The 15,151-nt window shown below is 37.3% G+C and overlaps 1 long non-coding RNA gene across 1 annotated transcript; it reads left to right on the forward strand.

Annotated features, from left to right (window-relative positions):
- Positions 1 to 4,477: 4,477 nt before the first annotated feature.
- LOC140001997 (uncharacterized) lies at positions 4,478 to 6,837 on the forward strand. Its single transcript, XR_011807837.1, has 2 exons — positions 4,478 to 5,481; positions 6,267 to 6,837. It is a non-coding gene; the product is annotated as an uncharacterized lncRNA (long non-coding RNA).
- The last annotated feature ends 8,314 nt before the right edge of the window (positions 6,838 to 15,151 follow it).

The raw sequence follows: 15,151 nt of genomic DNA on the forward strand, positions 1-15,151 counted from the left end.
TTTGTGTAAGACCTTTTTTTATTATTATTTTATTTTTAAACAGTTGAGTTTTAGTAAATGCTTACTTTCCCAGAAGAATATAAATTCTGGCCTGGACCAGTAGTCCACTGGGTAAAATTTATAACAACCACAGCATAAATGCAGCTGCAAGATGAACTTGGCCTTCATCTTTAATATCCTTGCGATTAATGCATGACTATAAATGAAAACAAGTGAATTCTTGACACCGTTGTTGTCAAAAATGATATTCTCTTCCACTTACTTGCCCTTGCACTAAAATTTCACCCCTAATTAAGAGTGAGAGCAGTTGTTAATTTGTTGAATAGGTTCATCCTAGAGGATTTTTGTTTGTTTGTTTTTCCCTCAAGATTTCTAATGTCATTCTTTTTACTTTGATCTCCTCTTAAAATGACAGTAACACCTTGTTTTTACTCTTTCCTGAGAAGCTGAGTGTATTTTTTCAAGTGATTCTTTCAGTGTGTCTTGCTTTGCATTACTCAGCAGCATTTTCAGCTTCTACTGTTTATGCTTTAGCATAACACTTTAGCTTGCTTTCTTCTGAGCTTTTCAGTCATCTCTCACCCAAAGTAACCTGGATCATTTTGTCTACTGCATATTTTTCATCTCACTGCTCACTTGCTCTTCAAGAGAAATAAGCATGCAAACACATGCATGTATTCAGAGAGGGAGCCTGAGGCACTTCAACATTAACCTTTGGCCATAGTAAAAATTAACTGTTTATTCCCACTTTAGGGAGGTTTTCTGTCTTTCGGTCAATGGCAGTACTTTAGCTCTCATTCCACAAATACCTATTCTCCACAGCCATTCTTCTCATGAGGCATGAAGCATTTTTTGAAAAGAAAATTCAATGAAAATGTCATCCCATTCTTCACAAGATTTTTATAACCTTGTTCAGGGATTCTTTATAAAGAAGATATGATTTATCTAATGAAACACACTCCAACTTAAAAATATCTGAATGTTATTTCAATATATCCAGGTATCATCACCCTGACCTTGTAAAATCCTTTATTTTTCTTCCTTAAAAAGAAATGGTTTCAGAAGAGTATATTCTACAATCATCCATTGGATGAACATTCAGACAAATCTTTTACCATATTTCAATACTCTTACTTTCTAACATTAAATAGTCCAGCAAAATTACGGGTTTTCATGTGGGTTTTCTGAATTCACTTTATTGAAGATTTAGTTTTGTCTGGCCTTTTGCATCTCTGGTTATCTGTTTTTCATTTTTCTTACATTGTTGAATTATCATATTTTTCTCCTCTTTATTTCTTCAACTGGGCAATTTTTTCGTAGAATTTCTGTTTGCTTAGGAAAAAGCACTAAAGCCCTGCCACTGAATCTGTGGTGTTTTCTCTTACAGTCTTGCTTTTTGTCCTATCTATCTCTGTTAAGAAACGCTTCCAGGTGGCCTTCTGTATTCTAATCATTTTCACATTTTTAAGTACTGTAGGATTAAATCTGTAGGATTTTTTTTTTTTTTACCAAATGTCCGAAACAAGCAAATAACATTCAAGATACCAGGCCTGCAACAACAGACCTCATCCTATAAAAACTAGGTCTGACTAGTATATGGCTTAGGGCCTACTCATAAGCAATGCCTTCAAGAACAGAAATTTGATGACAGTAACTAATTGCTGAAGATAACAATTATTTTCTCCCAGAAATAGTATTCATTATCAACAATTTTATAGCACTTCATCTATATAATATACTCTAAGTCCCCATAAATAAGTCAATAACTTCAGTCTTTCTTTCCTATACATATGTACAGATTGACATAATTTCCCGAGAAGCACTTGCCTTCAGTTAATGAAGTTATCACTCAGTAAAAGAACAATATTTGAACAAAGCTTTTTGTCGGGTGGGTGTTGCACTCTTCTGAACCATGGGCTCTGAATGACACCTGGCAGTGAGAAGTTTCAAGGAAAAGACATTCAGTTAAGAATTAATTTGCAGAAATTATCTGTATACTTGTTTTGTTATATTGCTATTCTTCCAGAGTCTCCCATAAAACGCATGGTTGCAAGATGGAGCATCTGCAAAGCAATTGTAAGGAACATCATTTTGTTGCATGAAATTGGTTAGTCTCCCTAGCTTTCCCCTTTGGATTTATGTCAGTAACTATGCCAAGGAATTATAATAAAATAAAATAAAATAAAATAAAATAAAATAAAATAAAATAAAATAAAATAAAATAAAATAAAATAAAATAAAATAAAATAAAATAAAATAAAATAAAATAAATAAAAAATAAAACAACTGTGTTTTTTTCTTATCAAAATAACCAAAATAGAAGTATAAGAAAATATTATTTATTATTACACTAAATATTTTGTTCAATAAGAAGCTCTGAACTCAGTTCTGAGTCACTCTACCCTAACTGTAACTTTTCCACAAATTTCACATGCAAAAGGAATTCTTGACACTTAAACTGACTTCTAATACTTCAGGAAAAGCTAGAGCAAGACAAAGAATAATATCTTACGAAGCTGTCTCAGTGTTTCCCCTGATGTAATCCAAGTCATTCAGCTAAAGTCTCTTCCCCTATTAAGGTCATTTGGTTAATAACCCATTTGGTTAATTAGGGCTCTGATATGATTCAACACAAAGATAAATCTCATCATGATTCTCTACAAACGCTGTAGCTTCCCTCTATTCTTCCAAATAGATTAAATAGTTAACTAATGTTTCAGTTATTTCAAACATTGGGAAAAAAAAATATGTGCTTTAATTCAACAGTAATATGTTCATCATCATTATTACCAGTTTTGATGGTCCCTTACTCCAAGATGCTCTTACCTTCTTGAAACAATTAAATTCTGCTTCTAAATATAAGAAATACATGGTGAAGTGTCATGTTTGAAAATGTTTGATATCTCAAAATCAATACTTCTTTATGTTAGTTCAAATGCCAGAAGGTGCTTCTTAACAAATCCATAAAAACATTTTAGGTAGGTTTCGGTACCGATACACAGACAGGAGCAAGTTCTCAGTCAGGGTAAATATCACGCCTTCATATATTCCTAAATGATTTACTCCCTCTAATGATCTGTTTTTCTAAGTAACATTTCTGTTGCAGTTGATGGCTACTGCAGTAGAAGTCCTTAATCACAAAAGTGAGTAAAGTGACAACTGGAATAAAGTGGATGGACTAACTATGAAGATAACAAGGCTAAATGGAAATTCCTACCAGAGAAGCAGTTAAAGACATGTTGTCAATAACTTCCTCAGTCATTAAAAGAACAATGAATTCAGTGCTGGCCAACCTTTTGAGAAGAAATTTAAAGCCCGAGGCTCATCACCAATGGACAGACAGGCCTATGTCACTTACTTGCTAGAGACACTTGAGCATACTTATAGCCTTATCTTCCTATATATAAAGTCCTGACTGGATCTGCACCTACCATTCAATTCTATATATGTCTGTACTGCTCATAACTGGTAGTAGCATCTTATTTTTATTTTTTTTTTGAAAAGAAAAGAAAACCCAAATACAGAGAGGACAATCTCCTAACAGAAAATTTAGCAGATTCCACAGATGGCACATCACATGGGCTTCTTTGCCCTGATGATCCCGACGGGTTTACAGTAGACCATTTATTATAGTAGACCTTAAATTTACCATGAAGTGGAGAATCTCATTTTAATTCTACTAGGTTTTTAGGAGACTTCGAGATTAAAAAGAGATGGGAAGATGAGTTTTGTCATTAGAAGCCACCTGTCAGTGACCAGTAGTATAGGGGTTTCTGGGTTTTTTAATTTTAAAATTAAAATTCACATCAACTGCAAGGTTAAATGATAACGGAAAGGAAGTGAGGGTAAAAAAGAAATGCAAATCTTTGCCTTGCTGCCTTGCTCCTCTTCAGCCTGTTAGCATCAGTCATGGCCAAATCACTGTCTTTTGGGTTGCACAGTCCCAGGTATACAAGTTGCTGAGCAACAGTACAGACTACTAAGAGCAAGCTGCCCTGTCCAAATGTAGTTAACATGCTGTACAGCTACCAATCGTTTTACAGAAAATGATGTCCATAAATTAAAAGTGTTTGGTTTTATTTTCCAGTTAGCTAATCACAATTATTGCAAGTATGGGTTGTCCACCAGTTTGCATCTTCTGTGGCCAACCGTTTTACGGCAAATTAACACAAACATGAATGCTCTACAGCAGACAAAAAAGCAGGAGTAGTCATGGCCAGTCCGGGCTCAATGGCAGAGGGGTGGGTGCCACAGAAGCCAAATAACAACGCAGTTTTGGACACCCAGGCGACATTTCAGGATTATTCCCCTTCTCCCGCGACGAGCCGACCCCAAGCCACCTCCAAGGGGCAGCCATGTTGGGGACCTGCTCCTCGCCGCCTCCCGCTGCCGGCGCTAGAGGGCAGCCTTGGACCAGCAGATAGCGGCCTGCCCGGCCCGGCACGGCTCGGCAAGGTTCGGCCCGGCCCGGCCCGGCCCGGCCAGGGGTCAGGTGGAGCTCCCCAGCACGGAGCAGCCCCTGGGATGATGAAAGCCGTGCGCTTTGTGGGCTCAACCCGTAGCGCGCCGCTGCAGGTGGCTGGCGAGCACCTGAGGAGGTGGTGGTGTGGCATAGAGAAGGGCCATCACCTTAGGCATGAGGCAGCGAGCTCGGGAAGAAATGACGGGGCTCGCCCAGGAGAACGGGCAGCATGTCACTGCTTCTCCGTCAGCTACGCTGGCTTTCTTTCCTTTGGGGGGTAATAAATTCTGTCTTCATTTCCAAAAGCCCACGCTTCAAGAAGCTCAGTTTGTGACTTTCTGTACGTCTTGGCAGAAAATGCCAGGCCTTTCTGAGTGGATGTCTCCTTCCCAACAAGGCAGGGAGAAGCATCATTTCCAGGAGGCTGCTTTTCCTCGGGAGCTAGCAAGAAGGCAGTTGAAGAAGCACACAGCTAATGAGCTACACTTGAGGGAGCAGAGAGGGCTACTCTACTGGGCTGTCACTTCCCCAAAGGCAGAGGAAGGCCGTCTCTGAGGTTCAAAGGCCGCCCGTGCCTGGAACGTGAGCGGAGCCCGTTCCCAGCAAGCTCCACTGTGCCCTTTTCATGATGGGAGACTTAAATTGACCTTAAACCATCTCCAGCTGTGCTTTAGGAAGTCTAGCCTTAAATAGTCTCGATGATGTGGATTCTAAAATATTCCCTTCATGACTAATTCATATTTTTCCTTGATATTTAATCTAATTTGCTGCAGGCTAAGCCCTTTAGTTTTTGGCCTGTTGACAAACGAAAATGACTAGTCCCTGTACTCCTCTTCCTTCTCTCTGTGGATCTGCAGATACTTATTATCTCTCTTTGGTCTTTTTTCTGTTTCTTCAATAACTCCTAGAATAACTCCTAGAGCATAAACACATCTGTTACTCTTCCCTTCCCTGTTAAGGGAGAAGCAAATTCCAGGTGTTTGGAGATGGCAGAGGCAGACACTATCAGCAAGTTTTAGGTAAATGCCACACTCCCCATACATTTCTCTAGCCCAAATCCTTATGTGCCTAAATGCCTTTAATTATCATCTATAGAACCTTACTGAAATACTTATCCCAGAGGTGTTTTTGGCTTTGCTCTTCTTGGTAATATATGAGGTATCTTCTCCATTGCTCCCTTCGGCTTTACTCTGGCAGCTATAACATTTCATTAATATTTTAAATAATACATTCTATAAGCCCCATGCCTAATACACCCCTTTCAATAATAGTAAGTTTGAGCCTGATCCTGAACTATAATATTCCAGAGATCCTTTACAGAGAACTTCTCACTGAAACACACGGGGAAATCTGCAGATCAAAAACTGGTATGCTATGTCCACTGAATTTCTGGTACTACAAAAGCCAAAGGGTCTTTGCTATCCTGGAGCCAGGCTTCTTCTATTCATGCTTTTTATTTAGAAAATACTCTATGGAAATCCAGACTGCAGGCAATCTTAGTGGCTTGTGCAGGACCTGGGATGGCAGTCCAAATTCCAACCTGAGATTTCATAGGCAGGCTTAGGCAGCTATTTTACTCTACCTTGCATGTCTCGATTACACCTCTATAAATTGGAGATAGGTTCCTCTTCCACCAAGGAAATGGGTGCATACTAGTGATGTATTTGGGTGCTAAGAAATGAGAGCTAGGCCAAATCTTTATGCAATTATATTATGAAACTCCTAAAAGAAACAAAATATATAAAAAAAAAAAAAAAAAACAGGTTGTATATTCTTCATGTTTTGTTTATCTGTCTCACTCTAGAACTTCCCTGGACTTGTTATTCCCTGCTGTTGTCTTCACAACTGAAGCTTCAGTCTGTCAAGATCACTGAAACCTGAGCAAAGATTTCTTCAGGACCTTTCTCCCTGCGGTACCCAATGTGCATGCCCGCACAGCTGGGACTGGACACTAGATTCCTTGACAGGGCGATAGCATCGTGTTCTGGAGTAAGCAACATATGAGCAAGCCAATAAAATCTTTTAATCTGTTTTGACTACATTTTCAAACAGAAGTCATTTGGGGGCTAAAATGGAGAATGAAAAATTTCATCTCAAAGGACAGATTTTTGTAAAATAAACATTCCTCCTCCCAGGGGGGAGAAGCAGACAGGCATTCCCACCTGCGGCCTGTGTCTTCTAAAACACCAGTCCTTCCCACAGATCAAAGTCTTCCAGTTTTGATCACACATGCATTACCTATGAAACAGTGCCCAGTACAGTGGGTTGGAATATACCTTTTTTAAATTGAAAAATTGTGACTTTAGACACATTATCAGGATATATATGAAGGTATCAGGGAAAAAGTAAAGCATACAATTGAGATTAATTTTTCAGTCCTTCTTAAATGCATGAATCCAAGATTCGAAGGATAACCACAGAGCATCTATGTAAAGCAAATTCAGTAAGTCTGGCCCTTTTAAAAATTGTTAGAAACAATTTTCATGCCCTGAACAGTCTCAGTGAGTATACACAATTCCATGCGAGGAACTCACTATGACTGTGTTTACACAGTGAATTTACAGTCCTGCCAGATATCATATCTAGAACTTGCACAGTTGTGCTCATGTACAAAAAAGGGTATCACAGGTCTAGAAATTCCAGATAAGATGAGCAGCTCCTCCAAACCTTCCCAAGCTTTCTACATGAGAGAAGAAATAACATCCAGGAAAAAAAATAAAATAAAATAAAATACATTGACCCTGTTATTATTATTATTATTAATTTTCATTTCTTCAGGCCCCTGGACAGCCACCACTGATGGTTACCACGTTGAAATGTGGTGGAATTACTCACATATTGGCAAGTGTTTGGGGGATTATTTGTCTGCTCTCAGATTAAACATTAGTGCCAATGGCACTAGAGGTAATTAGCATTATTGTAATAATGGCATCGTCTTTTTTTGCCAGTCAGGACTTAGAAATTAGAAATGTAATGATGTCATTCTGCATGAGAAGAGTGCTGGACCTGCAGTTTCACAGAACACTGCAAGCATCTTGCTAGTTCAAACAAAAAGAGCAGCTCACCATAAAATTAAGGGAACAAACACTATCTATTCAACAGTGCAGAACCCAGTGTTGTTCTTTATTATATTACTTAAAAGGGGCAGATTTACTCGGTCATAAATTAATAATTCAGGAGGTGTAAGAAGGCACAGCCAATTAGCTGCAGTAATTTGCATTTTTATGCTCCTTCATTAGTTTTCTAAGGTTCTTCTCTTCTATTATAGCAATGCAAATGCAATCTTCCAAAAGGTGAATAGCCAACCTGTTTTTTGTTTACATGGTAATAAAGCCTCTTCAATTATTGAAAAACCAAACAATTTAAGAATTTTTAAGACAAATATTTGTTGCTGTACTCTCTTCTTTATATTGGTTGTCAAGAAACATGCTTTTTCAATGTAATTTATTTCAACCTGTAAATGGAGAGTTTATCAGGTGGCTGATTTTCTGTGGTTCTTGAAATCATGCCTAACTTTAATCATGTGAGTTATCCCATGAAGGGAGGTATTAAAATTCTTTCTTAACTTAGGGGTTGACAAATAATTCCATGCATGATGGCTTTGTTCACAGTGTGGGATCCTTTTAGCCTTGTGCAGAAATAAAGAGAGAAGGTTTTAATGTTTGAATTTTACTTTGACAACAGCATTACCAAGGAAGGCAAGGATGCTCCCCCATGTCCCTATCATCTGCTGGTGACTGTACCACTAGGAGCCACCTACTCCAGGGATATCCCTCTCAGTCACTGCTATCTATGGGCACAGTCTTGCTGAAATGGATGTCTTTAGCTTCTGAGAAATACTCTTGAGGCCAGAGAGGTTAAAGTTAAAAGCATTTACTGCAGGCATGACTACAGCCTTGGTCACCAGAGTGCTACGGACCAGCTGTACTTGCTTCATTTCTATCTTCCCATGCAGGGCACCAGCAAATCCCACTGGCTTCTCTGAGAGTTGCTCCTAACCTGCAGCTGGCCTGACACGTACTTATTTTTCCATTTTTACTCTGGTATTTTCCTTTCTAAATGCTTTCCATGTGAGGCCATTTCATTTTATTTTTATAATTATTTTATTTTTAATACAGCCCCTCATTCCAGATGTAGATAGTACATACACATACTCAGGCATACATATAAGCAAAATAATGCTGAGGCTGCACCTTTATATAAATGTCTCTGAGACAGAATACAAACCAAAAGAACACTACAGACATTTCAGAGGGCCGGTGGGGATTAATTAAAAAAAAAAAAAAAAAAAAAAAAAAAAAAAAAAGAGAGAGAGAGAGAGAGAGAGAATTAATCAAAGATATGTTTTCTGAGGCAACCTCTAAAAAGACTTGGCTCTCCCAGTTGCCAACAATGGTACCAGACAGCTGAAGAAGACAAAGGGACACTGCCCTTCTCTGCTCACCTCTGTGGGAAAAGCACAGAATGAAGGAGCAACTGTAAAAGCAGTAGGGTGTGTCAGTGTGCTTTAAAAATCTTGCTTCTTTTTTATTTTTAATTCTTCGTGGAGGCTGCTTGAGGAGGTGGGGCTCTGAATCACTCCAAGCTGTAAGGGGAGGCTGGAAGAGGAATGGACAGCTGAATCAGCTATAAGAGCAGTGACTCAACGGCAAACAAAATTATGCCAGCAGGTATAGCAAGGTGAAACAGGTGCCAGCAGGTGCAATGACAAAGAAGAAGCAAAATGGCTTGAGTTAATAAGTACCAATAACTGGAGTTGAACAAAAATAAAAAACTTTGAACATGTAAAGGCACCTTCTAGAGTTAAAATCTAGAGGTGTATTAAATTATTCTTTTCCCTTCATGAATGGACAGAAATATGAAGCTCTGCATATGCTTCTTCAGAGACCAAAGTCCAGCTTTGATAATGTACATGAATTTCTGTTATGTCAATCAGAAAAATCAGTCTTTTATTACATTGTAAATAATGAGTTTATTTCAGAGCTTACATGTCTGATAATTAGTTTATACATTAATATTACTTGCAAATCACATTTTTTAAGAATGATATTAAGTACTTGTTCCATATCATCTCAACAGAGTAACATGCCCACTTCACATTTTTGACTGAAAAATGTTGATCGTCTAATGTGACTCTTTCCATCCCACATCTACAGGAAGAGCCTGTATTAATTTCTGTATCAAGACCAATACCACAACTAGACCAGACTGGAAGCTGGTCTTGATTTCAGATTTTCTGTTCAGAGAAAGTCCACTGCAGTCATGGGTTTTTCCAGTGGTCAGTTCCCTTGGCTGTTGTATGTTACTTCAAGCCTACATTTCTCTAATTCCAGGCAATGGATTTTGCTAATCTTTGTCAAGGAAATTAAAGATGTCTTTATACCATTTTTCTGTTCTTTATTAAGTTAAAATCTTTGAACTTTAATTCATTATTTTCAGTGTATTTTCCAGTTCTTTACACACATCTATTGTCCCATTCAGAACTTTTTTTTTTTTTTAAAAAAGGGGGGGGGGGGTTGGTTTTGATTGCTTTTGATTGCTTTTGATGTTTTTGCTTTTGTTTGTTTGTTTTCAATGAAAAATAAATCACTTTAGGACAGAGTACTGGTAGCAATGGTGAAACATCAATGGCAGACTGGCAACCAGCACAGAGGAAGGAAGGCAGACCTTGCCAAGGAACTATAGCCTCTAGCACCTTCCCTTTCGCCTCACAGCATATCTGCACCTGCATAATACAAGCTTCCCACTTTAATTCCTATTCTCCTAATTATAGTCCAATGATCTTTTTAGTACTTTGGCTGTGGTGCACAGCAGGAGCTCCATGTGTATCTGATTATCCATCATAAAATCAAATCCTTTTCAGTCCCTATTTCTCAGCATGGAGTCTCTTCTATCCTAAAAGCATGTTCCTCACTGCATGGACTTCCAAAAAAAAAATTGTTCCCTTTTGTCAAGAAATTCAGATTGCTCTGTGTCACTCCCCAGCCTCATTTATCATATAATTCTCTACAAGTCTTGCTGATATAAGAACATTTATTGACAAAATGTTGCTTTCTTGTCTCATTAATAAAACTGCTAAATAATGTAAGAGGGAAAGCTCACCTGGAACAAACCTTCAACTTGATTGTTTATTATTTACAACTACAAGACCTATTAGTTTTTAATTAATTTCATTACATCAGCAATATTATCCAGTTTCAAAAGAATTTGCAATTTCATCAAAGAATGGTATCAAATTAGTCTGACAAAACATGTTTTTGAAAAGCCTGTGTAGAAGATTTACATTAGTTGTGTTTGATCAATCTTAAACTGATAGGTCCTTCATTTCCTGGGTTAGGTCTGCTATCATTTCAAAATATTGGCACTACATTAGATTTTTCCAAGTTCCTTGAAACTTCCTCAGTTTCAGGACTTTAGTCATCAATACTAACTAAATGCCCATGGGGGTCTTTTCTAGTTCTTTTAAAACTATCAGATGCAAATTAATTAGACATGCAGATTTAAAAATGTCTAACTTCAATAAACTGCTGTGTAACTGGTTAAAATTAAAAGATTACATCATCATATCATATGACTATACCATCTGGCTTTCCCCAAATGCAGACACAAAGTGACTGAGATTCAGCTTTCCATGAATCCTTTCCAGTTCCGCTGCCGTCATACAGCTACAGAACAATCATATTATTGGGATTCCTGGTACAACAGAAGCCCTTTGGCTAACTTTTCATTCTTAAATCTGTTAACCATAGATTTTGTCTGCAACAATTTGCTTCCACTACTTTATAGCATTTCCAAGACAGTTAATATTATGACTTCTCCAGCTTTTTCCCCACTTTTCATTATGATTTATAGATGCTTTTATTTTACTTTGACCCATACTGTTCTTTCCTCAAGTCACTGCAACAACATCATTCTGAAAGATGTAATTTGGACATCTAGTAAAATGCTGTTCAACAACAGACCATTATTATTCTCATTTTTGTTTACATTTTCTCCAGTTGCTTGTCTCAAAATTATGTTCAGCTTCCTAAATTGTCCTTTTCAAAACTCCCAAGAATATGTATTTTCAGAACTCACAATAAAAATGTAATCAAGATAAAATCAGTCTCATCTAAGCAGCCACTATTTTTTTAGTTCTGTAATTAACTCTTCTCTTCACAAGGTCCCGTACAGAGTTCTGTCCTACTAGATACAACTGCTGTTTATATAGGCAATGGTTATGCATCATTTTAATAAAGTGATAGGTGCCTAAAATTCATCAGCCAATGTCACATATCTTTCAAACTGATGTCAACACAAAAAATTATTGGTTCTACATACTGTAGCTCAATGGTTGTATAGCCTGTGGCATTATTCTCTGGTGTGTTGGAACATTTCTAGCAGACCAAACCTAGCAATCTATCTTGTGCTTTATCAATGTAAATTTGATCCTAAAGAATCCTCTGGTTTTCATCAATAGCCAGTAATGTGGACTTGGGCAAGGCCATTTTAATATAGTGTCTCTCATATGACTGCGTTTTTCATTCAGTCTTTTCAAAAGAGACTGTTGCAGCCAATAATTTTAAAAATATGAGCATGGGAATCCTCCTACTTGTTTTCAGAAGCCCTAGCTTTATGCATATAAATGAGAAATTTCCACTCTGAATGAGGCACATATCAAATGAAATAATATACAAATTAGAATAAATGAAGTTGCAATTAAGCTACATTACCAACCATTTTACATTTAACTGCTACGGTTAAATTGGCTGTAGACAAGGTCAGATGACAGGCCAGGTAACTTAACTGAAGGCAGTGTGAAAAAAAGAATAAATCCCATATTTTTCCTCTGCACTTGATTTTCTTACAATCATTCTACCAGTTATAATGAGTATGAAGTATGACTGAGTCTAGACAAATGTGTTAAGGGCTTCTATTAGTAAATTTCTTGGTACAGCTGTCATTATTTTTTTAGGTTGCTATGGAGACTTACTACGTTGAGGCATCACTGTTTCGATGATTTTCCATGGCAATACTGCTTTGGCTCCAGTGCACACCCCAAAACAACCATGAATGTCCTCTAGGATAATTTATCTCTAGTTCAACATACTAAAATATCTACACAGTTGCCTAGAAAATGGTAGTAAGAAATCAGACCTGCTAAAAGATTGAGGTGATGACCTACTTGGTAAAGCTACTGTTAGGGAGAATTAGTTTAATAATTGGAATTTTAGTAAAAAATAGGTAAAAATACATAGGTGAGAGAAAGTAGAAAAGGCAGAGTATTTTGTCAAAATATATATTTATATATATTTATGTTTTTATACAGTTTATATTTTAAATCTCAAAACCAGAACATCCCTGGCTTCCATTAGACTTCTTGAAAGTTAAAATATTCAGTTCCGTCGGCTTTCTTCTTTTCCTCTTCATGCTCAAACAGAAATAACTATTTTCTTTTTCCCTTTTAGATAATTGTTGCTTTGTAGAATTGTGGAAGGAATACATTTTAAAAATCGCATAGCCCAGTGACAAATGTGTCAAACTGCAAAAATCATAAACCACCTTTACATGGTCAAAGCGTATAGCTATAATATGATGAATTAAAATCTCATAGCGCAGCCATGTAAAATATTCTGTTCAGAATTGAAAAACACCCTGGGCCTGATATGCCTTTTAGCTGGTGCACAGAGATATAAACAGGCAGAAGTAACTGGTCTTATTCCAGCTAGAAGCACAGTACAGGAACTTACCCCAAGCTGGGAGCGAGGTGGTCCCTGTGGTCCCTGCCCTCAAAAAGTCTCAGGGGAAAATTTAAGTGATTTTCACTGCTGTTCCTGCTCCTGCCTTTTGTTACAGCCTCCATCCCTGTCTCATCTTTTTACATTGTAGCTTGAGTGACATTTTATTAGAAAAAACAATATCGGCCAGAATTTGCAGGATGAACAGCCACCCAATGCAGGCTTTCTAGAGACAAAAATTAAAATTAAAAAAAAAAAAAAAAAAAAAAAAAAAAGAGAGCAGTTCAAGTGAAAACCAACAACAGGAAACCTAATTAAAGGAATTGTTATTGATACAGTGGTTCAGACTGTTGAGGTCAGGGATCCAAAGATCTGATTCATTACATAAAAAAGTCAAATAATAATTACTTGCATTGAGGAAGAGAGGACTTCTTTGACCAATCATCCCCATGACTTCCATGCTCTTGGTGAGCTGGAGAAGCGCAGATGTCCTCATGCCCTCCTGCAGCACTCCAATGGGGCTCTGAGGAAGGAACAATGGGGCTCTGAGGAACCATCCCACTCCTCTTGTTCCCCGCTGTGGCTAACATCCATGTGCCTGCCTTGCTTTCCTGCAGCTCACAGGTAGCTCTGAGCTACAGCTGAATATTTGGCATAAAGGTATCTTTTCTTTGCTGGTTTAGTGAACTCTGCTGATGAAGGAAGAATAAGCAATAACAGCAACTAAAAACCAAAACTTTCTGTTTTTTTCTTAATAAGTTTACTCCACTGTTATTTCAAGGATACACCAATAGGCATCTGCAATTTTTCAGATATGCCCTGCCTTTTTTCTTCATAATGTTGCAAAATGTGAGTTGATTTTGTCTGCATGTGTTTCATTTATATTGCCAATATATTTTCCATTAACTTCTCTGAAAGAACACACAGACCCCGTGATGCTCATCTGAGAACTTCTTTTCTATAAAATTCACTCACAGTATGTATAACTTTGAGTTTTCAGCTCATCAACTGCCATTTTTGATGGAAGGAAAAAAAAAAAGTTTCTCTTCAAACAACCTGGACACTCTGTGTGTGAGAGATACTGGTTTACGGTGAGCCTATGTTGGGATGCAAGTCTTTGAGAAGGTTTTAAACTAGTGACTAACCAACTGAGTGGCCAAAGCATGATGCTATGGATGGAGATATGTAAATTAATTAAACTCTGACAAGGAAACATAATAGCACCTGCATTATAAATATGTGGGAATGTCTTATCAGCATATGACATATGGCTTCATTTTCTTCAAAAACAAGTTTACACGGAATATCCTTATTGCAATTCAAGAAGGTAAAGACATGAGATCACAGCTGCTGGTATAAATGGGCACTGTACAGAATATATGGACTAGTACACTCTATTTTCCCAGATACATAACATATTGACAGCATACAGTGGAAGATGTAATGAAATAAATCAGTCCAGTATGATATTACAGATCTAATAACTAATATGGAAATTCTAATATGGAAATCAAAATGAGTGAACTGTGTGAGACAGTTCATCTAGCTTACTAGTCTAAACCTCAGCATTCATAAAAGCTCCCTCTAAACCCATCTTCTGCCAATAGAAACCTGTGATAATGTGGGAAAGTCCTGCTTATGTAAGTAAAGTTTTACTTTGAATAAAAATTGTCTGCAATAGGTAATGATAACAGCACAGTTCAACTCTGAACTATCTATACATTCAGGTAACATTAAGTGAAGAGTGGGTGTTTTGTTATTTCAAGTTCTGAAAAGAAATGTATAATAAACATAGTTATGGTAGGTAAGATGGTAATAACTAAGACTTGAAAAAAAAATCTAGCTTTCTGATGACTTTCTTCCTAGCCTAGGATAGTAAAAGTGTTGTACTTACAAAAGGACTGCACTTAGAGTTGGGAGAAAGTGCATTCATGGTATCAAACCTTTCAGAAGGAAAACTCCCAGAAACTGA

This window comes from Anas platyrhynchos, chromosome 3 (genome assembly GCF_047663525.1).
Source record: "Anas platyrhynchos isolate ZD024472 breed Pekin duck chromosome 3, IASCAAS_PekinDuck_T2T, whole genome shotgun sequence".
NCBI classification, from domain to species: domain Eukaryota; kingdom Metazoa; phylum Chordata; class Aves; order Anseriformes; family Anatidae; genus Anas; species Anas platyrhynchos.